Source organism: Camponotus floridanus, unplaced genomic scaffold (assembly GCF_003227725.1).
Source record: "Camponotus floridanus strain SB8 unplaced genomic scaffold, Cflo_v7.5 scaffold348, whole genome shotgun sequence".
Taxonomy (NCBI): Eukaryota; Metazoa; Arthropoda; class Insecta; order Hymenoptera; family Formicidae; genus Camponotus; species Camponotus floridanus.
Window position 1 is genome coordinate 134,809 of NW_020229490.1, and position 25,818 is coordinate 160,626.

The window sequence follows — 25,818 nt, forward strand, 5'->3', positions numbered from 1 at the left end:
GCGAAGCGCTAAAGCGCCGCGGATCTCGCGAGGCACTAGGACCTCTTGCGTGCCGTGTCCTGATTGGCCGCGGGGCTGCACACCCCACTAAGCGGTCATTAACGCCGCTATCGACCCCGGGCCGCGAGATCCCAGGATCATTCTGGTGCGGGAGCTCGTCCTAACTAGTCAGATTGTCTTATCGTTCTGGTGTCCTTCTCACACCACCGTCCATCGCTCGCGCCGCGGATCCCCGGCGCGAGGAGAACCGCGGTGCGGGGGGGAGTAACGTCACGCGCGGGGAAGGAGGAACCGTGGCGCGCAGTGAGTGACGTCACCCGCGGAGAAGGGGGATCCGCGGCGCGACCGCTGGACGAGGGGGTCCGCGAGGTGAAGGGGGATCCGCGGCGCGAGCGATGGACGAGGGGGTCCGCGCAGTGAAGGGGGATCCGCGGCGCGAGCGATGGACGAGGAGGTCCGCGAGGTGAAGGGGGATCCGCGGCGCGAGCGATGGACGAGGGGTCCGCGCAGTGAAGGGGGATCCGCAGCACGACCGATGGACGGTGGTGTGAGAAGGACAGCGCTACGTATGGGAAAAGGACAGTGCAAAGTGTGTGAAGAGGACAGTGCTACGAGTGCAACAAGGATGGCGTTAACGTGGGACAAGGATGACGTATAGATGGGAGAAGGATGACGCAAAGGTAAGTGAACAACGAGTATATTCTAAGCGAAAGAGAGAGAACAATAGCGCGAAGACGACGCGTGCGAGAGAGAACGACAGCGCAACGTGTGAGAGAGAACAATAGCGCGAAGACGACGCGTGCGAGAGAGAACGATAATACCGCGAAGACAACGATAATACCGCGAGACTTACAATTCGCGCGCGCGAAAGAGAGAACGATAATATCGAGATTAACGCATGAGGGATAACGATACTTAAAACTAGCGCAAGAGAGACGCAGGGATGGGAACGCATGGAGAGGCGCATAAATAATTAGTTTTTTTTTAAATTAAAATATAACATATAAATTTATTTTAAAATGTGTTTTTTTTACATCAATTGATTCCTCTCATTATTTTGTACATAAAAGTATGAAGGTAAGATAATCGAAAAATGAATGGTTTACTAGATATTTTATGGTTTATGTAAAATTAAGAAATTATTTTAAGCCTTATAACTCAAAATGTACTTAATAAAAAGGTACTTAATTATAGTGTTTTGGAAAGCTCTCGAGATAAGCTACAAGAATATGCAATGAAAAATAGGCAGTTCCATTTAAAAAATTCAATTTGACTTTTATATGATCTTCGTCCTCCACTCAAAGTAAAATTTTTAGTCATCATTAGGTACATTTTTTTAAGCCCTACAACTTTGCTATTTACAATTTTTCGCTATAGTTGATCCTTTTCGAGATATTTGACCGTTTCCGGACTTTTGCCCAACCCTGTATATATATATATATATATATATATATATATATATATATATATATATAACTAAATTATTAATCTATATTTACACAAAATTATTAAACAAATAAATATTATTTATTTATTATTTATAGAAATGAATGATATCAAGAAAGATATTACTCTTCTTTTGGAAATTATTCACTGGTGTGGATTATTCATTGTATGGAATAGAAAACAATGTAAAAGAAGGTTTTGGGTGAGACCCATCAATGAAAATAGATTGAAGCAAGATTTTCTTGCTTTATTTCAAGAACTAAAAGATGATACTATTATGTTTTTTCGCTACACTAGAATGACAGTAGATACATTTTACATGTTGTTAGAGATGGTATCTCCAAAACTTCAAAAACATAATTGGAGAGCTTTATCACCTGAATTACGTTTGTCTGTAACACTCAGGTATATTATCACATTATAAATCTGTATATATTTTTGTAACAAAATAAGATATTTTTATAAATTAATTTTTATAATTTTAGATATTTATTTTAAAAAATTTTTAAATACTAAAATATTTTTTTTTATTTAAAATATGATATGTTTATGTTTTTATATTTAAAGTATATGTTTATGTTATTATATTGATTATATTTATCATATTGATATTACAATTACATAAAAAGAGAACTATAACTGCATTTTTTTAAATTACTAAGCAGATTAAATTGTTATTTGTATACATTATGAAATATGCGATTTCAATAAAATGTTACAGTATAATTGTGATAGATATAATTTTTGTTTAATTTCTTTTTATAAAATAAAATATAGCAGAAAAGTCATATAAAGCAATAAATTTCAATTTGTTAAAATATTTAGTTAATTATTTTATTTCTTAATAAAAATAAAAATATTATTATACAAAACTTAACAAAAATGAAAATATTATTATATAAAACTATTATGATTTTAGATATCTAGCTACTGGAGATCAAGTATTATCTATAGCACTCGCATATCGTATTGGAGAATCAGCAGCGTATGCTATTATAAAAAAAACTACTAAGGCTATTGTAAATGTACTATTATCTCGATTTGTGCAACCACCATCCGAAACGGAATATAACAGAATAAGTGCAGGATTTTTTAAGAATTGGAATTTTCAAATTGTATTGGTGCAGTTGACGGCAAACATTGTATTATTCGAGCTCCTTTTCGATCTGGTAGTTTATATTACAACTATAAAAAAACATTTAGTGTAGTATTAATGGCTGTTTGTGATTACAATTACAAATTTACCTTAATTGATGTTGGCTCATATGGAAGTCAAAATGATGCAAGTATATTTTCCGAATCCAAATTTGGAAAATTATTAAAAGAAGAAAAATTAAATGTATCAAAAAAGCAAGTTAGACTACCAGGAAGTAATGAATCAACTGGATATTTTCTTATTGGGGATGAAGGATTTCCATTATCAACGAATTTAATGAGACCTTTTTCAGGAAGACATTTAGATGAAAAAAAAAGAATTTTTAATTACAGATTGTCACGTGCACGAAGAACAATAGAGAATGCTTTTGGAATTTTAGTATCCCGTTGGAGAGTATTGCAAAGATGCATAAGTATGCAGCCTAATATTGTCGGTAAAATAATTTTAAGTAGTGTGCCTTCATAATTTCTTAAAAAGTTTTGAAGAATAGCAACCTGCAATGAATAGAGTTTATTGTCCGCCAAATTTTGTTGATGTTGAAAATAATGGAAATATAATATATGGTGCTTGGAGGAATAATGATGTACAAATTCAAAACAATCCACTATGTAATGCTCGTCGAGCTACGATTGAAGCATATAAGCTACGAGATAAGCTTGCAGATTATTTTTTGACCCCAGAAGGGGAGATTCCTTGGCAATACGAATATATAAGAAGAGGACAAAACAACGACACATTTTAAGAAAATAAATCTAAACGTCTAAGTAGTGATACTATGAGAGTTCTAACTCAGGTCCTCTCAGGGAGGGTGAGGCGCGAGGGGAACCGCGGTGCGGGGGGGAGTGACGTCACGCGCGGGGAAGGAGGAACCGCGGCGCGCGGTGGGTGACGTCACCCGCGGAGAAGGGGGAACCGCTGCGCGACCGATGGACGAGGGGGTCCGCGAGGTGAAGGGGGAACCGCGGCGCGACCGATGGACGAGGGGGTCCGCGAGGTGAAGGGGGAACCGCTGCGCGACCGATGGACGAGGGGATCCGCGAGGTGAAGGGGGATCCGCGGCGCGAGCGATGGGCGAGGGGGTCCGCGAGGTGAAGGGGGATCCGCGGCGCGAGCGATGGGCGAGGGGATCCGCGCGGTGAAGGGGGATCAGCGGAAAGAAAACAGCGTGTGAGAAGGACAGCGCTACGTGTGGGAAAAGGACAGTGCAAAGTGTGAAGAGGACAGTACTACGAGTGCGACAAGGATGGCGTTAACGTGGGACAAGGACGACGTATAGGTGGGAGAAGGACGACGCAAAGGTAAGTGAACAACGAGTATATGAAAGAGAGAGAACGATAGCGCCAAGACGACATGTACAAGAGAGAGAACGATAATATCGCGAGACTTGCAATTAGCGCGTGCGAGAGAGAACGATAGCGCGAAGACGACGCGTGCGAGAGAGAACGATAATATCGCGAGACTTACAACTAGTGCGCGAGAGAGAGATAGCGCAAGGGATGGAACTCAAGGAGAGACGCGTAAATAATCACATTTTTTATTGAAACAACATTTATTTTAAAATCTGTTATACATTTTTTCTGTGTCATAGCGCGAGAGATTACTTATTCTAAGCATGAGAGAAAGAGATAGACTTACAACTAGCGCGTGCGAGAGAGAGTACTAATTCTAATCGTGAAAGATAGACTTAAGATTAACGCATGAGAGAGAACGATATCGCGATGCTTATAACTAACGCAGGGATGGGAACGCAAGGGGAGGCATACAAATAATTAGATTTTTTTTTACGGATATAGAATATATAAAATTTATTAAAATGTGTACGTGTTTTTATACATTTTGTGTGTGTGTGTGTGTGTGTGTGTATGTGTGTGTGTGCGTATGTGCTTTGTGAAATTATAATTAATAATAATATAATATAATAATATAATAATATAATAATAATAATATAATAAAATAATAATATAATAATAATAATAATTTGGGGGTGCGGGGAGGGGGGGTGGAGGGGCCAGGGGAGCCAGGTGAGGGGGCCGCTCCTGTAACAGAAAAAAGACACATCTCATTAGATTTTAATAATTTATTTTAGGATACTTTATGATATAATATTGAAAGATACTTACAATGTTATTCATTTATTTAATATGTGCAAATGGGGCACATGTCACACAGCAGTATTAGAAGTAGAGATTTCCTGCACTCTTTGCATGACATATTATCTATGTTGCAATAAGCTGTGATTCTATGTAGCCGAACAGATGTAGCTTCCAGAAACATTTCCGATAGACTCAGAAAGCAATCGGCGCAATATCTCGATCCATTTTCCATGTAAAAATAGGAAATGCAACATATCTTTGTTGCCTCGCTCAATGTTAATATTTCGGGTAAGTCTAAATGTCGCTGTTTCTGTTGTACTAGTTCATCACCATCATCACTATTGTCACTATCGTAAGCACTGTCTGTCAAGGGTTCTATTTCAATATCAGACCCATCCTCATCTGCTAGATTGCCAATGTCCATATGGTTATCATCATCATCAATATCCATTTGATTATCTTCATCATCAATGATAATAATTTCTTCAATGTCCTCATCAGCGATAATAACATCTTCGTCTTCAATGTTGATGATGATTACATCTTCGTCTTTATCATCGATGAAAATTACGTCTTCTTCGGCCATTGCACTAACGTAACACACAAGACTAACGAAACGCAAAGAACAACGAAATAATATTCTAATGTCGCAGACTCCTCTTCATTATATATCTTTTAATATCTCGCGTCTCATTCCAATTAGAGCATCGTGTCTCATCTACCTCAGCATTTTTCTACATCTTTGGCGGAGCGTGTTGAGAAAAATTCTCGACTATTCTTATTCGTATGGAAGGAAAGAAATAAAATCATAGATTGAATAAAAATAATTATTTATTGCACGCATCGTAAAGAATATCATTTACAGCACATGTTAATAATTCGCAATCGATCAATGATTCGCTGTCAAAGACATCACTCTCACGTATCGTTTTTACAGCATCGCATACAATAGTAATATTATTACGTTGTAATACAGTTTCAAATTGTTTAAATTTTTCATTTACGAGATACCCCTTGGCGGAGCTGTAACCGCTATAGGGCGCGTCCCCCGGGTGGCGGATGGGGGAACGCTCGGCGTGTCCTTGGACTCGCAGGGTAAGAGGGTGTTACGTCTCGAACTCTAATTTAGGCTAACTAAATTTTATTTCATTCGATCAGAGGTTATCTCTCAATTTATTTTCTAGGGCAACCTGCTAAGCCGGCTATACCCCGGGACGCCGAGAGATAGAGTATTTCGCTTCTTTATGTGAGAGGATTGACGACTGGAAATAAACTCTAGGTAGATTGAACCTGACTCAATTTGTTCTTGGAAATATATAATATGTTTATATTTTTATTATTAACAATTTAATAAATACATTTGTGGTATATATTTGTGTGTATAGATTATTTTTCATAGAATGTATGTATATGGAAAACGAAAAATAGACGTAGAAATTTATTGATACAGTTTAGAGATTTTACTCTTCATCTTCGGCAATGGACCTATCGAGTGATTCGATTAAGGCACTTGCGTATTCATCGGCGAGCCTGTCAGCTTCTTCTTCATCCGAGAATAAGGGCTCGACTTCTCGTTGTAAATTTGATCTTTCAAAATCTTCGATGTCTTCGAGAGTCAATGGAGAGTAACTCGGTGGCATGTAACCAGGCCACAGGGGTGATAATACGGGAGAAGATGGGGGAGAGTCTTGAAGAGTAGATGGCGGTGAGATTTGTATGTTTATATTTCTTGACGAGTGAATTTCAGCATTCTCTTCCCAGGCGCTGAATAATATTTCTGAATTTACTTCATCAAGGATGACCGTAGAGCATTCACTAAGATTGTCAGAATCGATTTCTGCTATGCTGTTGTTAAGTTCGTTGCTAAGTTCCTCAAGGGGGTCGTGCTCGTGATTTTCTGGAATGTCCGCTGGATCCAGAGAGAGAGGTGCGAATGATAACTCGAATTCTGATTCCTCGTGGTTATTGATTGCAGTTTCGATTTCTATAGGAATGTCATCGACATCTACGAAAAGTTGGCGAGGAATGGTTACGCCACTCCTGATAAATCGTTGGCGAATCTGTTCACGCCTACGGACACGTCCTTCGCGAACTGAGTAAACTCTATTGGTTATCTGATCAACTCTACGTGAATTTACCATCTACAAAGGTGGTTCATTTTAGTATGGAAATGTGCGTGTTAATGATAATTTGTTAAGTATGATAGTTACTTACGATGATGTAGTAATTTTAGATTAATAAAAGATAGAAATATACACTCTCAGTGTGTATGTCCTGTTAAGAAAATAAAATAAAATAAATGAGTTGGATATTTGATTTAATAAAAATATGAGAGTATAGTTGAGTTTGAAAAATAGAGTCTGTAAAATATTCGGAAGACAAAGTATTGAAAATAATTAGGGTAAAATAAAATATTAAAGATTTAAAATAATATAGTAAAAATATGAATTAAATATTGAAATAGAGTTTTAAAAGCATATGTTCTGTATTAAGAATGTTAAAATGTGTATATAAATATATTGAATGATAATTATGAATTATTAATTTGTGTTTAAAATTTTCAGATTCGATCAGAAGTGTCTAGACAGGAAGGGATATATGGATACAGACTATGTCACTTAATGACATAAAAATAAAAGCGGCTGGCTTATATTAAGTAAGTATAAAATTAATTGAATATTTTAATAATTGAATTATAAGCCAGTGCATAAAGTCTATTATTTCGACAGATCCTCTAAGAGCCAGTCTTTCATTCGAGGTCAAGTATCGATGTGCAAGACGTCCCGTCACAGCGGCTCAGAATCCATAAAGAAATTCTTCAAAAGAATCCCTTTATGAAAACGGCAGAGGAGTAGTATGCTACCCAATGCACATCAAGTGACTGACCAGAACGGCGCTACGCTCTAAGTATTTAATACTGAGGACCGGTTGAAATTGGAATTTCAATCACAAAGAAAAACTAAAAGTCTGTGCAATGGTAAGGTATGGTTCAGGAAAAATTATTAAAGTAGTAAGAATAGTTGAGTTGTCATGCAAGATTAAAGTTGAATCATTAAAGAAATAATTAGTTGATTATTGAATTTTATTACTTACCGGTTGATGGAATTCGCAGATGTATGAGAGGACCGCTGTTCTTTCCCAAAACTGCTCTACCTCGGTGGAGATTTGGAGAAGTGACAGGGCGATTCAAGAAGTTGGCAGAAGATCGAAGATGGTGAGTAAAAATCACTTTTATTTAAATATTATTTGTTATACAATTCTATTATATCTAGAGACTAAGTCTCAAAAGAAAAATTAGAATCGCGACTAAGTTCTTATTATGTATGTGTCCGGTGAGCTTGACTGCTAATGACTGACTGAATGAAAAGCGCGCACAAGACGGCGCATGCAACTTGCAACTACTCTCTGTGGACTGTAACTAGCGACTGCTGTCTGTGGTTCACTTCTTGAAATACTGTCGATTCCCACTTCTGTTCCAGGCGTTGGAGGTGGTAAGAAGCAGGCGTTGGAGGTGGTAAGAAGCAGGCGTTGGAGGTGGTAAGAGAAGCGCATTGGCTGTTCCGTCGCTAGTGCTGTCTCTCTTCTTAAAGCGCGCTATGACGTAGTGGGCGCGCGGTACGTAGTGGGGGACCGCGGAGCTGTCAGTTGTGCTTGTGCGTCGAGACATTGTTCATATAATTATAACGGTAAGTCCTTTTACAATAATTTATTAGCTTCCAGAATTTTTGCAATATATATATATTTATATATTTTGAACCAGTGAATTTTTCTTTATCATTTAAGACATGAATAATCTTTGTAAAATGCTTTGTTTAAAAGTAATCATTAACTATTGTGTAATAATATAAAAAATAATTACTAATAATATCGTCAAATTCCGGTGCTTCAAATCATTGTAATTACATTGTTATTAACAAAAATAATGTGCTTAACATAATTTTATAAAAGATTAATTGCATAATATAATTATAAATTGTTGGTAATAATTGTTGATCATAAAATAATAATTTTATAATGAAGAATAATAATTATTAACGCTAGGAGTTCGAAATTATAATATTATTTTAATCTGTCACAGCGGACAAAGAAAGGAATGCGGCGACCGGATGAAGGGGAGATAAGCTCGGAGCGCAGCTGCACCGGATGAAGGGGAGATAAGAGAACAATAGGGGAGATAACTGAGTCACTCGGTAAATACTATTCTTATACTTTTATAATTTCGCATTCAATAATTGCATGCAATAATTTTATTTCAATAATTTTATTCTTTTAATAAAGATACATATATATACATAAATATATATATATGTATATGCATATACGTATGTGTGCATTTATTCTTTTTATTTAATAAATTTATTTAAAAGAAAAATTATTTATAATGTATACATAATAAATGCTAAATTAATAGACCTTAATAATTGAATAATTATTAGTAATATTCATATACATATGCTTTGCATCTTTGTTTTTTTTTTTTTATGGATATGTAAATTTGATTTGTGAAAATAAATTAAGATTTTTATTCATTAATATTAATAAAATTGAGAACAGCTTTATGCATGCTATTATTCCGAGTGCGCTTGGTCTTGAGACGTCGCATTTTGAAGGGGAGATAACAAAGAAATAGGGGAGATAAGACGGTACGCCGGACTTATTTATGACGCTCTAATAGTCTTTAATAATTTCATTCATACAGAATAATATTCTTTTAATTATTCATATATATATATATGCATGAATTAATTTGTTTAAATAATAAATTTCGAATTATATCTTTCGAATGATATATATATATATATATATATATATATATATGTTACATGAAGTTTTATAAAGTCTAAATATTAATAATTATGAATATTATAAATTTTATTTCGTGTGAAGAGAAGTTTATTACTTGAAGTTAATTCAAAGTCTTATTTTAATTTCTTTATTCGAAGTTCTCTATTGTCTTGGTTCGCATACCAAGGGGGAGATAAGGCGGTCGGCGCAGAAAAATATGAGGGGAGATAAGAGTGCCTTTCTTTCGCACAATGCCTATAGACTGTATTATAAATTGCATGCTGAATTATTCACGCAATAGATTTTCTTCTGAAATATTAATTATTATTAGGTTTTATATATATTATATATATGTATATATATAAACTTGTATATATGTTTATTCATTATTTTCTTATTTAATTTATATTCATTAAGTAACGCTTTATTGTATAATTTTGTACGAGTTTTCTTGATTTATTAAATCATTCATATTTGTTAACTATTTTATAATATTTTAGTATTATAGTTATATTATTATTTCTCTCATTTATAATTCTATTGTTTTGGGTGGTGTTTCAAACTGGGTAATACAATTAATGTCACGCTCACTAAATGTGCAAAGGTTGATCTTTAAGAGGCCTTGAATAAAGCGTGAGTATAGAATTTTACATTTATTAAATGATTTCTTTAATTATAATATTGTATTATTTGTAGTTATTCATGATTGAATTTATTTTATTAAATATTTTTAATTTCTTAATGCATGATTTTAATAAAGTGTGTCGTTTATTAATTTGTCTTATTGAATTATTTTATTGTCGATGTATTTATTATTTTGAAAATAATATTTAGAGTGCACGGGTTTATATTTTTGCTGTTAATAATAATTCTTATGGATAATTAGTAATTTATTAATTTTTATTGTGTTCTTATATGATCGATATTATTTCTCACTTATAATTTCTTTTGTTACAGTTCTCGCGTTGAATCAGAGGGTGAAGTCATAGGATGAAATCATACATGCCAAAGGGAAGATAACGAGACACGCAACGTTGGCATTGAACGTCTTTTAAGAGGCTTTTATAATTTTGCATGGGACAAAGAGTTAAGTATGAATTTTTATTTTAATTGATTTTTGCTTTCTTATTTAATTATATATATATATATTTATTTTTGTACAATTATAGTCTCGTTTTTAATATTGAGTTTTCTAAATTTTCTTAGTCTTTAAATTTTAATATACACTATGAATTTATTATTTAATTCTTTATTTATTTTGTTAATGTTCATTTGGTTATTAATTAATTTGTTTGTTCGTTTTATTATTATTTATAGTATTTTTGTGTGATTATGAACAAATATTATTCTTTTATTAAATATTTTTCAGATATCATTATTTGAAGTTAAGCAGCGCTGGGATTATGGATGACTGTACCATATAAAGATGTTACGAGAAACATTTTATTTGATATTTAGGTGCGATTGATTTAAATTATTATTTAGTTATTTAATTAACTCATTATTCTTGCAATATTGGGTTTGCTACATTTAATTGAATTAAGGTCATAATACCTTTTGTCACATAATTAGTTGATTATATTAGAGTAAAATTATAAAATTTGTTATTGCCATATGCTATATTCTTACATACGGGTATGTTATTTGTTCAGTAGTTTTATTTTCTATAATCTTTTTTTTTTATTGATTTATTAGTTTTAACTTTTACATAATAAATTACTTATGATATATAATTATATATATATATATATATATAAGTATATTTGATAATCATTAATTTAAAATGATAGTATAATTAAAAGTTTTTTATTAATTATTTAAAATGTTGAATTTTTGAATGAGTAATTATTTTATTTTATTTATTTCAATACTGTCCATGTAGAATAATTATTATTATTTTTAATATGTATATTAATCATTTTAATTTATTCTGACAATGTTCTAATTGGGTTGTTAAAATTTATTAATATATAACATTGATTATGACATTGATTTGAGAAGGCATCAACATACTGGTGTTGAATTAAATATTCATTTTACGAAGCTTTATTGTGTGTATTTCACATATATTATATGTAGTTAATGGCTTATACCTTATATTCGTATTTGAATTTTAATGGATATTTATTAATGACTCTATTGACAATTTTGATTATTCATGCAAACTATCAGCTGCTTAATAATACTGTTAATGAAGATGTCTAGCATTCATTTGATTATTTAGTTATATCATATGTATTGATTTTATACTTAGTACTTTAATTCTTTATAAATTTTTATTGTTTATTATATGTATATCGTGAAAAGAGTATTTGCTAAATTTATTTATATATGATATTTATTCGAGTTTAAGTATATAAATTAAATTCTTATATTGATTTTGTTTTATATGGTTAAGTTTCCGAGTTTATATTACGTTTTTATTATTTCTTTTATCATTATTTTGTAAAATAGTCTTATTATATTAATTGTTGAGAACTTTTAAATTTTTGATGACAATTATGTCTTTAGCTTGAAGAAAATATTTAAATAGAATTTATTGCTTTCAGCTTATATTAATTAATTTTTCACAGATTCTCCAGATGAATTATATACATTTATAACAAGGAGAAAGGCATTCTTTCAAAGGACATGAATCGCATATATGCGTTGGGAAGATAGCTGATTCTACTTACTACATTTCGACAGCAGCTTAAGTTTATTGTAAGCATTTATTTTCTTTTTACTTGTTAATATTTTTATTTTTATTTAACAAAATGAATCTTTGTTGAATTTTGTTATAATAATCAACTAATAAATATATATATATATATATATGTGTATATAATTTCTAGAATTCTTCATTTTATAATTTCTCTTTCTATTTAATGATTAATTACGATTTATTCAATAAATTTCTGATACTGGTGGTTAGGTTCATTTTGTTAATTTTATTTGTATATATGTATATTATCTATCACTATATAGCTGGGTTTTCGGTTAGGTCTACTGGTATAGCGAAATTTTATTATAGAAATTATTAGTAATATGAGATATATAAGAGTGTATACGTTTACTAAACTATTTTTATAGTAAAGATTAATCTTCTTTATAACATAATTAAGGAAAGAAATAGAAAATAAAAGAAAAAATTTATTTGTAAATGTTTTTTGTTGCGGGACGTAACACCTCCCCCCTTAAAAGAGCAAAATCCGATTGTTTTCGGAGGATTTTGTCTATAGAGGTTAGACGTGTTGTTCTAGATTATTGATGTGTTCCCTTAGGTGAGAATAAGTAACAGGCATATTTACGTTTTCGTTGGCCTTTTCAGGACATGGTCTGATCATCCTTGGTGCGGGAGTAGGTTGTAGTACGATCGTCTCTGGTGGTGCTGTAGACTCAGTGGTTGCTGGTCGATTTGCAGGCTCTCTGCTAGGAGGTGATCCTTCGGACTTATTTTGTTGTCTTTGGGGATCTCGTGCCAGGTGAAGTAGCAGACTGGCAAGTGAGCTCCATATTGCTCCAAGTAAATGAAAACTGCATCCATATACAGTATGGAGAGCATAGCCATGAATGATTGTATCAATAGCTAGTTTAATTAATCGAATGATCATAAATATTCCCACGATTCCGGCAGTAGCTGAGCCGAAATTAATGAATCCTTGCCAGATTCTTGAGGCGGTACTCTCTACAATTTTTTTTTTAGAGGTTTTTCATCGAGAAGATTATATACAGATATTCCTTCGGTGTTCATAGAGTGTCCAGTCAATCCTCTTGCTATGGCGTTGAGTAAAGCTGGTTTCTCAGCGGGAAACATAATATGGTTCCGCAATTTTTCCAAATCGGCATCAGAGTATATGCCGCTTACAGCGAGTGGTCCTGGAGTTAGATATCTCCATGACAATGCAGCCATTGGTTTTAGCTGATCAGGCGCCAATTGTCTGACTTGAATTTCAGGTGTTATCTGCACCCATGTGTCTTCGATTCTGTATAGCGTGGGTAGTTCAATACTACATTCGCGTTCGATTCCAACTTTAGTGATGATTCTGGATTTTGGTGTGAGAAAGAAAGATTCGTTTCGTACAGTGATCGGAAGTTCTGTGTAGCATTTCTCTGTTCTTCTTACTTTTACTTCTACAGGTATACATTTTATTATTTGCACGGCTTCTCCAGTGGTGACGGCCATGTATCCTGGTCCTTTCATTAATCTATATGCAAATTCGTCAGGTTGCAGGGTTGCAAAAGATAATGCATTCATTATCACCTGTCTTTCTAGTTCACACTTTTGCGATATAACATTGTTGTATAGAGAAGTCATTTGTTGCTTGACGTGTTTTTCAATATACACAAATTTGGAATTCATATATGTGAATATGTCGAGGTTGTTAACAGGAATTGTTCCTCGGCTGGCGAATGTATTTCCAGGTTTCGCTTCCAAGATGAATAATTTCGGATGCTCCGTCCGAAGAAGAGTGTACCCGCACAGAGGTAACTCTGTAGTTTTCATGAGGGCGAAAGTAATATCTTGAGTCACCAAGCTATAGATGACTGGGGAATCCGTTTCGGAAACATCTTCGGTGATTTTATTTGCAGGTCCTTCATATAGTACATCATACTGGTGAAAATTGCAAGTGGTGGTTGGTATGGACTTCCAGTAACTATGTCCATCGTCAGCATCTAAACAGAAGCCATCGATGAGATCACAGGTGGTTCCAGATTTTAATTTGATTTTTCCAGTATTTAATTGGATTGGAGCGTATGATGATTTTAAAGAAATCTTGACGGAGGCTTGTACGACTACGTCGTCCCATGTTCCGTATGGATCATTGTATTGCGTTCCTTTGCAATAACCATCAACTTGTATGCGTCCAGCGATGGTTATGCTTCTGTATGTTGTTTGATTGACTTTTATGCCAGTGATGAGACTATTATCTCCGAGAGAAAGTGTTCCGTCTTGAAACATTCTGAGGCATTGCATGTATCCAACTTCTTGCACATAGTCAGCTCGTCCGTTGTGAACGGCAGAAATGTGTGAATGCATGCCACAATGGTATATATTTCGAGAAATTTCAACCTTACATTGTATCACTTCAGTGTGACTATAATCTGACAATTGTAAGAGTTGAATGTGGATTTCAGTTGTATTAGGCTTTTTGATATTTAACTCGCATTCTCCCACATCAAGTAGAGAAACGGCTGTTATGTTTAGGTGTTGTCCACCGCAATCAAATCCGATTAAAGCGACAGTTTCGCTTAAGAATAATGCTAAGGTTAGGAGTATCATGTTGATATCTGAAATAATCAACAATTTTGATTTGGTGTAAATACTCAGTATATTATATACTTTTGAATAATTACATTTTCATGATTTCTTTCCTTTTACAATGTATATGTGGTTACGAATATAATTCTATAAATGTGTATTATGAATAACAATAGTAATGGTTATATAAATGGTTATAATATGTGAATATAATATCTGATTGAATATATATATACGTATGTTTTTGAAGGCTAATATAGGGCCTTTTATACTAGTGTACTATTATATTTTATTATTTTTCTGTATTTCTTTTTCATCATATGTAATTGTAAGTACATATATATTCATGTATATAGGTTTTGTGAATATACAATGTATAGACTATATAAATTTGATATTTAGTAAATGATAATAATCATAGTGTGCTAGTGTATTTGGATATATATATATATATAAGCATATTATGAAAGCTTGAAAATAGAATTCTTATGTTAGTATATTATTATTTTTATTCATTCATTCTTATTTTATATTTTTTTTTTATATGTTGTTTTTTTTCTTATTAAAATGTCTCTATTTTCGTATATAATTGTAAGCATGTGGATAACTATTATATTAGTAAAGTATTATATGCGTATATATATGTATTGGTTAATATAATTGTAGCGGTATAGAATAAATGTAAGTTTTTAATCCGAGAACATTTCATTTAACATTTCTGGATTATTAGGGTCGATTCTAGGTTCTGCTACGGCATAATCTATTTCTAAAGAGATTGACTCTACGGATATTCCTATTAGTCGGCGGAAAGTTTTTTCTTCATTTTCTTTATAAACCCTTTGAATAAATTGAAAGTATGCTTTAAGACATATTTGACATTCAAAAAGAGATTGCGTTTCAATACAGGTAGATTTTTTACAATCAGCGCATTTTCGATTAGGTACATTTCCGTATTGGAAAGAATGAGTATAATGTGAAACTACTCTATTGTATATAGCGGGGTCATAACAATTAGTGCATATAATATGTGGACTGTCAGAAGTTAATACGTCGTGTGTCATTGTTTTTACGCATTTTATATAAAAGGTATTAAAGAACGAGTTATCTAAGAAAGGATGTGCCGGTGGTTTCACCTTCAAATGTGGGCACATTTTTATTTCTTTAAGCGTAAATTCCCTGTTTGTGAGTCTTACAGAAGGCAAAGACACTAAGATGACTAATGTCTCTTCCTTGACTTTTTTCATAAATTGCTCTCTCAAGATATGAATATACACATTCGTTACATTCAAAAATAGGTCTACTAGACTCTAGAGAGGAGTGACAGTACTCACATCGAGGAAAACTTACGTCCCCATAGGTTACCCAATGGCAGACAATTAAATCTGCTTTCTTTCGTAATTGTCGTAATCTATAGCATGAGCAACACATATAGGAGTCTATTCGATTTTTCTTTCCTACCGTTCTCCGATAGAATATTACTTTTTTGCATTCCGCTTTGTGGAAATTAGATAAATGAGAGGTAAGGTGGTGGATAGGGTGACTGCAGGAAGGTTCGTATACAGGGTCTACCAAAAGTGTGGAAACCCTAAATATCTCGGAAAATATACGTTTTACAGAAAAGTGTTTCCAACAAAAGTTGTAGGGTTTAAGAAGATCTATATACTGATTCTATCAGTTTGACCTTGGATGGCGTCGTCAAGGTCAGGTCAAGGTCACATTGACTTTTTTAAATGACACCCCCTACATTTGATTGCATATTCTTATAGCTTAATTCAAGAGCTTTCCAAAACACTATAATAATGTTCATTTTTATTAAGTACTTTGCGAGTTATGAGGGTTGAATGATAGAGTAGCGCCGGTATTAACATTATCCAAGGTGTACTACATGGAGGTTACTCGCTCGGATTTGCATCTGTTGTGTGTGTGATCCAGCTAACTAAGGCAAGATCGATTCCTCAACATATCCTCATATTTCGCTGAAGTCAAATTGCCAAAAAATTGCTCCATAAAACGTGTATGAAACGTCTCGTTAGTTCCTTCATTTACCGCTATGTGACGCACTACATGCAGTCTAACTCGCATTTAAAATTCAACTAAGAATGTATAAAGCTATCAAAGAACGAGCACCTTCTAACTTCAGCTTTGAGCAAGCAGAAATTAATTGTTATCGTCCAAATACAACGTACGATTAATTAAAATTAAACGTTTTAAAAATGGCTGGCGACTTGTCGGAACGTGAAAGAATCACTATCCTCATGATGCGTGGATGGGGTGATAACGAAAGATCGTTCTCTGATGTCGTTCGATTATTTAATGACACGTATCCGAACCGTCGAATTAATAAGTCCACTGTGTTAAAAACAATAGAACGTTTTAGACAAACTGGTAGCGTAAGAAATCGCTCTAAGTCAGGAAGACCATTGTCTGCAACCAACGAAGAAAAACAACTTGATGTTCTGCAGACATTTATTGAAGATCCCAATTCTAGTGTTCAGAGAGTCGCTCAAACTCACGATATTGCTCCCATGTCGGTTTGGAGAATTTTAAAGAAGAACAAGTTCCATCCATATAAATTGCAATACGTTCAAGAATTGCAAAACGGAGATGAGGAGCGTCGTATACATTTCTGTGAAAGAATGATGGCACTAATAGATGTCCGGCCCATCTTCCCTTATCAAATTGTTTTCACAGACGAGGCAACTTTTACCTTAACGGGAGAAGTTAATAATCAAAATTTTCGTTTCTGGTCAGATGAGAATCCGAATTGGGTGCGGGAAACTCACACACAACATCCAAAAAATAAATGTATGGTGCGGAATAATAGATGGCTATTTAATAGGGCCGTTTTTTTTTGAAGAATATTTGAACGCTCAAAGGTATGAGAGATTACTTGTTGATCAAATAATTCCAGCCATACAGAATACTTTTCCAAATAATTTCCAAGAAATATGGTTTCAGCATGATGGAGCTCCTGCTCATTTTGGTGCAGGACCACGTCGTATTTTAAATGAGACTTTTCCGCTACGGTGGATAGGAAGAAGGAACGGAAATGAGGGAGGAGAGGATTGGCCACCTCGGTCACCAGATCTAACTCCTCTTGATTATTATCTATGGGGATATCTGAAGAGTAAGGTTTACAGAACAAAACCTAAAACCATTCATGAATTGATACAGCGAATAAGGAATGAAATGGCTTTGATACCTTTTGAAACGAATCGTAAAGTCATTTCTACATTCTACCAAAGATTAGCATATTGTCAGGAAGTAAATGGCAGCCACTTTCAGCATTTACTTTAACACATTGAAACACATTTGCAATCGTTTGGTGCAACCTAACCTGATCTCTGTATACACGCACCGCACGCACGCACACGCACACATTTCGAACAATTATTATGATAAATGAGCATCCACAAATTTATTTACTGTTTACTATGTCGATTGCTTTCCAGGTCTTTAAATGCTCGATTGTAATTTGGTTGGGTCTTTGCTTTTGCTGACTGGATCCACGACCGATCTTGCCAGTTAGCTGGATCACACACACAACAGATGCAAATCCGAGCGAGTAACCTCCATGTAGTACACCTTGGATAATGTTAATACCGGCGCTACTCTATCATTCAACCCTCATAACTCGCAAAGTACTTAATAAAAATGAACATTATTATAGTGTTTTGGAAAGCTCTTGAATTAAGCTATAAGAATATGCAATCAAATGTAGGGGGTGTCATTTAAAAAAGTCAATGTGACCTTGACCTGACCTTGACGACGCCATCCAAGGTCAAACTGATAGAATCAGTATATAGATCTTCTTAAACCCTACAACTTTTGTTGGAAACACTTTTCTGTAAAACGTATATTTTCCGAGATATTTAGGGGTTTCCACACTTTTGGTAGACCCTGTATATCGCTCATTGTTGATTTTAACTACTTCTATTGAAGTTGAATTCTAATGCTTGTTCAGTTTGTAGGTAATAAATGAGGCACTTCCTACATTCAAGAAGGGGAGTACACTGAGCTATGTATCTGTCACATATATAGCATTTAATAGTATAAGGAATACGTGAAGGGAAATAGGAAACGTGATGATACGTTGTAAGTTGTAGAGGGTTGTTCTCGTAAGATGTACAGAAGTGACAATAATAATGGTCGTTAGAGGGGCAGAAATAACCATCCAATTCTTCATGCAATAATTTGGAAAGATTGTAGAGAGTCTGATCGGATAGTATTTTAAGCAAGACTTCCATTCACTCTTTTCAAGGAAAGTTCCCGTTCTCGCTCTCCTGTCAAGTAGAGCAAAAAACACTGTCGGCAATCAATTAGAGGTGTTATGATAGATACGTTACACCCACAAGCATAACATTTAGATTCGGTGGTATTAGGGAAGTTCTCTGAGATAGAATGATATTTCAGTCGGGTTGACGTATTCCCATAGAGTTCTGCGCATGCAAGGCAATTGTACACACAGTTCCCAATTAAATATCCATCAATAATTTCGTGCACTATATTAGATAAAGTATCAGAAGACATATCAAGAATTAACTAGAAGGTCCGACTTCACTTATTGACAGATTAGAAGGGTGCGTGATGCGAAATATTTCGTCAATATTTCTCAAGCAAACAGAACAATCAGAAATCGATCGAATAATAGTGATAGGGCGTTGACAATAGGAACAGATAGTTCTGTAGGGGTGAGGAGCAATAGAGATTATGTGAGTATCGATAGGTAAGAAGGCGCGTTGAGAAATTGGTGTTTGTAACAAACAAAAGCAGGCACAACAATAGTGATTGTGGTTATTTAAATTTAAATAACCATGTAATTTAATACATAGAGCATTAAGCGGAGTTGTTTGAGACATTGTTGAACATGGTCTCAGAGAGAAGGCTAATAAGATGAAAATTGAAGAATTGTCGTGAAGAAAGATATACATATAATCATGTATATAATAATGTGTTTATTCGAATAGGTCTTTCTCGAAAACCTTAAGAACTAGAGGATATCTTAGAGTATCTACGTGAATAGATGAGGCTTCTAATGATCGGATGAGTCTGCTTATTTTCGTAACACACAGTAGGCAATTGTCAATGGGCTTGATCGTGATGATTACGACGCCACAAGATGAGCAGAGGCTTTCCCTTGCAACATGACTATTGATAAATAGGTGTTGGTCCAGGAGCCTATATTGTTGTTTGATGATTTCGGTGCGAAGTCCTGAGTAACAATTGTTACATAGATTCGTCTCGTCTAGGAGACAGATAGCTCCTTTTGCATATGCACAATATGCAAATAAGAAGTGCTGTTTGATGAGATGCAGGTCGTTCAAATTAGGTTGCAGTAGAATTGGCTTCCTGTGCCAAAGCATCTGTAACAAAGATAGATACTATTATTCATCCTGGTTGAGGATGTGACATTTTAAGTTTATTCGTGTGTACGACTTTAGTATTCTTCCCGATTTTGAGTTTGACATTGCTGGGAGGTAAGATTTCGATAATCTCGTAGGGTCCGACATATTGGTCAGATAATTTTCCCTTTCGTGGTTCTTTCAATAGAAATACTTGCATTCCTACTCTGAGTGTCTGTTGTTTTATTGCTCGATCATAGTATCGCTTGCTCCTTTCTTTGGCTTGTATTAAGTTTTGTCTGGCAGATATTTGTAAATCCGTCAGCTTATTAAAAAGGGCGGTTATATAATCTTGATATGTTGGTTCTACATTTTCCTCGATAATAGGATGAGCAGAGGGTAATCGAGCTATTCGTCCGAATACCAATTCGTAAGGGGAATAATGCGTTCCTTCATGGACGCTTGTGTTGTATGAAAACATGGCTAGTTTGATGAATTGATCCCAATTAGTTTCTTTATCTATTTGAGTTTTTAAGTATTCTGTTAATACATGATGAGATCGTTCCAATGATCCATTCGATTGAGGATAATAGGCTGTGGTTTTAAAATGTTGAATGCGGAATTTCTTTGTTAATTGTCTGATTAGCGCGGATAGGAAATTCGTTCCTTGATCTGTTAATATAGCACGAGGTGTTCCATATATACAGATAAATTCTTTAGTAAATGCATCAGCAATAGTTAATGAGGTAGCTTCTTGTAAAGGTACAGCTACGGAATATTTGGTAAGTAAATCTTGCATAGTTAAAACATATTGATTATTGTGGTCTGTTATAGGGAGAGGTCCCATAATATCTAATGATAACTTATCAAAGGCAGAACCTGGTGTGTCAGTAATGACCATAGGTTGTTTATTTTTCACACGAGTTAATTTCTTTAATTGGCATTCTCGACAAGTTTTTATAAACTCTTGAATATCTCTCTTCATGGTTTTCCAATTATATCGAGCTCGAATGCGGTTATACGTTTTTGTTACACCTTTGTGTCCGCCATGTGCAGACGCATGATTTTCCTGAATTAAAAGTTGTCGTTCTTCCATTTCAGGTGTTTGAATTAAATTCAAACATATGGTTATTCGGATTGAAAATTCTTGTAAATATTTTTTTATTTGGTTAATGATGTAAGACCATGGGAGGTCATCAAATCGTTCAGTTTTACTGAGGCTTATTGAAGGAAGTTCTGTTTCAGTAATGACGTCTACTAAAGAGTGAAGACAATTTTTGAGATTTTGAGCTTCTATTAAAATTCGGTCATTATGTTTAATTGGGAGGGCAATTAGAGTGTTACCTTTAACTGTACATACTTTAGCTCTTTCGAATGTTAATTCTTCGTATTTGGGGAGTAGATTAGTTTCTTGATAGGTTTTAGCTCCGGTATCATATGGATTTCCATTTTGATAAACGAATATAACATGATTATCTTTCTGTTGCAGGAGATTTCCGCGGACTTCTTGCAGATGGGCACGACTCCAAGGAGGTGCTGGGGGAAGATCTGGTGGTTCCGATTGGTAAGGAATAATATCAGATTCTAAAATTTCCGTATAATCAGATTCTTCTTCCTCTTCGCAGTCTATTACTTCTTCAATAAGGATTTGAGGGTCTTCGTTAAGTTCTTGTATGAGGGGGTAATTTTGGTAATTTTCTTCACCTTGATCCTCTGATTCTTCGGGAATCTCTATAATTCTCCTTCGTGCTTTTACATTTCCTTGGTTAGATCTGGTAGGTTGCTTCTTAGGTAAATTAGCTTTTCCTGGCGACCGTTGAGGTTGGTGTGAAAATATAGATTCGTCGGAAGAATATTCTCCTTCATCTATGTGGAATAAAGGCGCTGTTGTTTCTACAGGTGGGTTTCTGGATAATGCATCGGCATTATAATTTAGAGTTCCTTTTTTATATTGAATTTCATATTGATATTCTGACAATTTCGTTCTCCATTTCCATAATCTTGATGAAGGATCTTTTATTGAATGTAACCAGACTAGTGGTTTATGATCAGTAACAATAGTAAATAATCTTCCATATAAGTAAGGTCTAAAATGATTCACGCAATAAATGATAGCTAAACATTCCTTTTCTATGGTAGAATAATTTTGTTCTGCTGAATTTAAAATTCGAGAAGTATAGGCAATGGGTAGATCTTTTCCTATAGTGCCTTGACTAAGTACTCCTCCTACTGCGTATCCAGATGCGTCAGTGGTTAATATGAATGGTTTGGAAAAATCTGGATATTGTAAAATTGGTTCTGAACATAATGAATTTCTTAAAATGTCAAATGCTTCGGTTTGTTTTGTTGTCCAGTCGAATTTTCTATCCTTCTTCAGAAGGTCTGTTAATGGTTTTGCAATTTTGGAAAAATTTGGTATAAATCTTCGATAATAACCGGCTAGTCCTAAAAATTGTTTAATGTTTTTTGGATTTTTTGGAGTAGGAAAATTCATAATTGCTTTTATTTTAGCTGGATCTGGTTTAACTCCATCAGATCCGATTATATGTCCTAAGTACATGACTTCTCGTCGTAAAAATTCACATTTATCTGGCTGTAATTTTAAATTAGCAGCTCTTAGCCTTTGCATTAATTTTTCGAATTTATTCTCGTGTTCCTGTAAGGATCTCGCGTATATAACAATGTCATCCATATAGACAAATAATTCATTGCCTTGTAGTCCAGAAAGTACATTATCCATTAGTCTTTGAAATGTTGCAGGAGCATTTTTAAGTCCGAATGGCATCCTTTTAAATTGATAGTGTCCATATGGTGTGGAGAATGCAGTCTTATGTGCGTCTTGTGATGCCATAGGTATCTGATGAAATCCAGAGGCCAAATCTAATATCGAAAAATACTTAGCAGACCCTAATTGGTCTAATATGTCTGTTATGTTAGGTAAAGGATATGCGTCTCCTATGGTTTTTTCATTAAGATTTCTGTAGTCAATTACCATTCGCCATCTCTTGTTCCCTAAGGAATCAGGTTTTTTCGGTACGATCCATATAGGAGAATTGTAAGGTGATGTGGAGGGTTCGATTAAATTTGAGGATAATAATTCGTTCACTTGTCTATTAATCTCTTCTTTATGAATAGGAGGAAATCGGTATTGTTTCACATGGACAGGTACGTCGTTGTGAGTTGGAATATAATGTTGAGCGGCAGTTGTCGCTTGAAGATCTTCACTCGGAAGATGAAATCTATCGGAATGCTTGGAAATTATTCGTCGAACATTTTCTGACTCCTCGGAGTTTAGATGCTCGAGACGAAGAAGTTGTAGAATATCTGATGTTCTATCAGTATAGGAGGATTGTATTTGAGTAAAATATAGAGGATTATCTATATTTTTGGAAAGGTCCCTTATGGGCTGATAAAGAGAAATAGAATTATTGAGATTCGGAGTTTGAATAGGTCCCTCGGAAGACCCTAAGGTTCCGGAGGAGTTGTTATTTGTATTATAAGTATCGAAGTCTTGTAATTCTATAAATGGAATGTTGAGAATTATTTCTTCCTCGGAAGTATTGAAAACAGGCATATAAACTTTTCCATTATTATTAGCGACGAGTGCTTCGCCGAAATATATGCCGTCGACAGGTGTATGACGAGGCACGTATCCGTTTTGCTTTTCTGGATTAGTGATATAGAAAGAACAAGGAGTAACTGTTCTTTTTCTTAAGTATATTGCATTAGAATTTGAGAATGGAATCTTTGCATCTTCATACTGTAGGTAATTGTCTTTATAGTTCAATATTACGGAACGTTCCCTCAGGAATCTGTTCCCTAGGATTCCGTCTTGCGTGAATCCAATAGAATCAGAAATAACGTAGAATTCAGATAATTTTCCAAGTATGCTTATTGAGACAGCTCCTAGAGTGACAATGGTTTCAGATGCGATTCCTTGTAGGCATAATGTATTAGATTGGTCGAGAACGACAGTAGGTTTTAGACATTTTTGTTTAATGAGGTTGAGTCCAGATCCAGAATCAACCATGAATTTACAATTGTTTATTAGATCGGTAGAGGTCAGAGTCACCGTTGGTAGTTCCGTGGATTGTTTCATATCATTTATTTGGCAGATTCTATGATTTGCAACGGCGTCTCTTGAGGGGCCGTTATATTGACTTTCTTTTGTATGTGGTAGGTCGGACGTCCTGGCTGTGGGTCGTTCCGGCGGACGTCTGTTCTCAACGGAACGCCCTGAGCGTTTCCCGAAGTTCCGGGCTGATTTGTTTCTAAGGCTTTTCTGTAGGCCAGCTTTCGGCATTCTTCTATTAAATGTCCGGGAGTTTTACAATAGCGACAAATTTTAGTTTGAAAATTTTGTTGAGGTTGCATCGTAGTATTTATTTTTGCTGGTGTCGCAGGATATGGTGGTTGTGAATTTGCAGAGCCATTGTTAAGACGGTATCCTGGGCGATAACCATTATTAATATTATTGTTTGTAGGGTTTTGACGAGGGAAATTTCCAGCATTATTTGGAGGATCAGCGCGTGGTTGAAAATTCGGGCGGAAGAGAGTTCTTTTGCGAAGGTTTTCTGCTTCTATGGCTTTGGATAGTTGTATTGCTGTGCTTATTCCTTCTTCAAAGTTTTTCGGGCGCTCTAATTTAACGCGTACTAACAAATCGGAAGGAAGCCCGTTAATGAAGCTATTCAACGTTGTCATTTCTATAGCATCTCTACTTCGTTCACTTATATTTCCAGCTAAATCAGATTCTCCATCTAAGATTGCAGTGCGTAATTCTTGTACTCTTGCAATATAATCAAAAATGTTTTCATTTTGTTTCATGTAAATATTTCCTAATTCTCCTCGATATTGATCCACTGATTTATTTGATCCGAATATTGATTTCAATCTTTTCGTTAATTCGAAAACAGTATTAAATTCTACTCCTTCGATAGCTGAATAAGCATGCCCTTGTAATTTGTTGATAATTAGCTGAACCAAATGATATTCATGATAAGCTGGTATTAGGTTGAGGGCTCTCTCGCAAATTTTACTAAAATGGAATACGGACATTTTGTGTCCATCGAATCTAGGCACAGTGTCAATAGCATCCTTTAGACGTATTGGGGAGGGTTGATCCAAAAAGTCAAAATGTTGGAAAGTTGGTTGTGAATATGGTCGTTCTTCACGAGTATGTGATCGTTCTTGCTGTCCATTTTCTTGAGAAGTTTCCAAATTTGCGAGTCTCGAATTTATTCTTTCGATGCAACTAGTCATTGTGTGCATTGAAGCCATTAATTGTTGTACGTCAGGTAGTTGTTGACTACCTGCTGCTTCTCTTCGATCAATTTCTTCTTGCATCTTTGCTATACGTTCAGCTTTAGCTTGTAAAGCTTCGGTTTGTTCCCTCAGTTGTTTTTCCCTTTCGTTTACCTTTTGCGTTAAAATGTCAATTTCCTCGGACGAGTATTGTTTCCTAGTTGTGCTTACTACAGAGCTTGCAGATCCTGATCTTGTTTGCATGATGATTTTGGTATATATATTTTCCAAGAAATTTAAATTCTTTTGATAATCTCTATGTATGAGTTTATATTTTATCGTCACTCTCCGTGAAGCTTATACTCTTTTGGCATAATCCCATCGCTGCCACCAAAAATTAACGTTGCCTCTTGTTACGTCTCGAACTCTAATTTAGGCTAACTAAATTTTATTTCATTCGATCAGAGGTTATCTCTCAATTTATTTTCTAGGGCAACCTGCTAAGCCGGC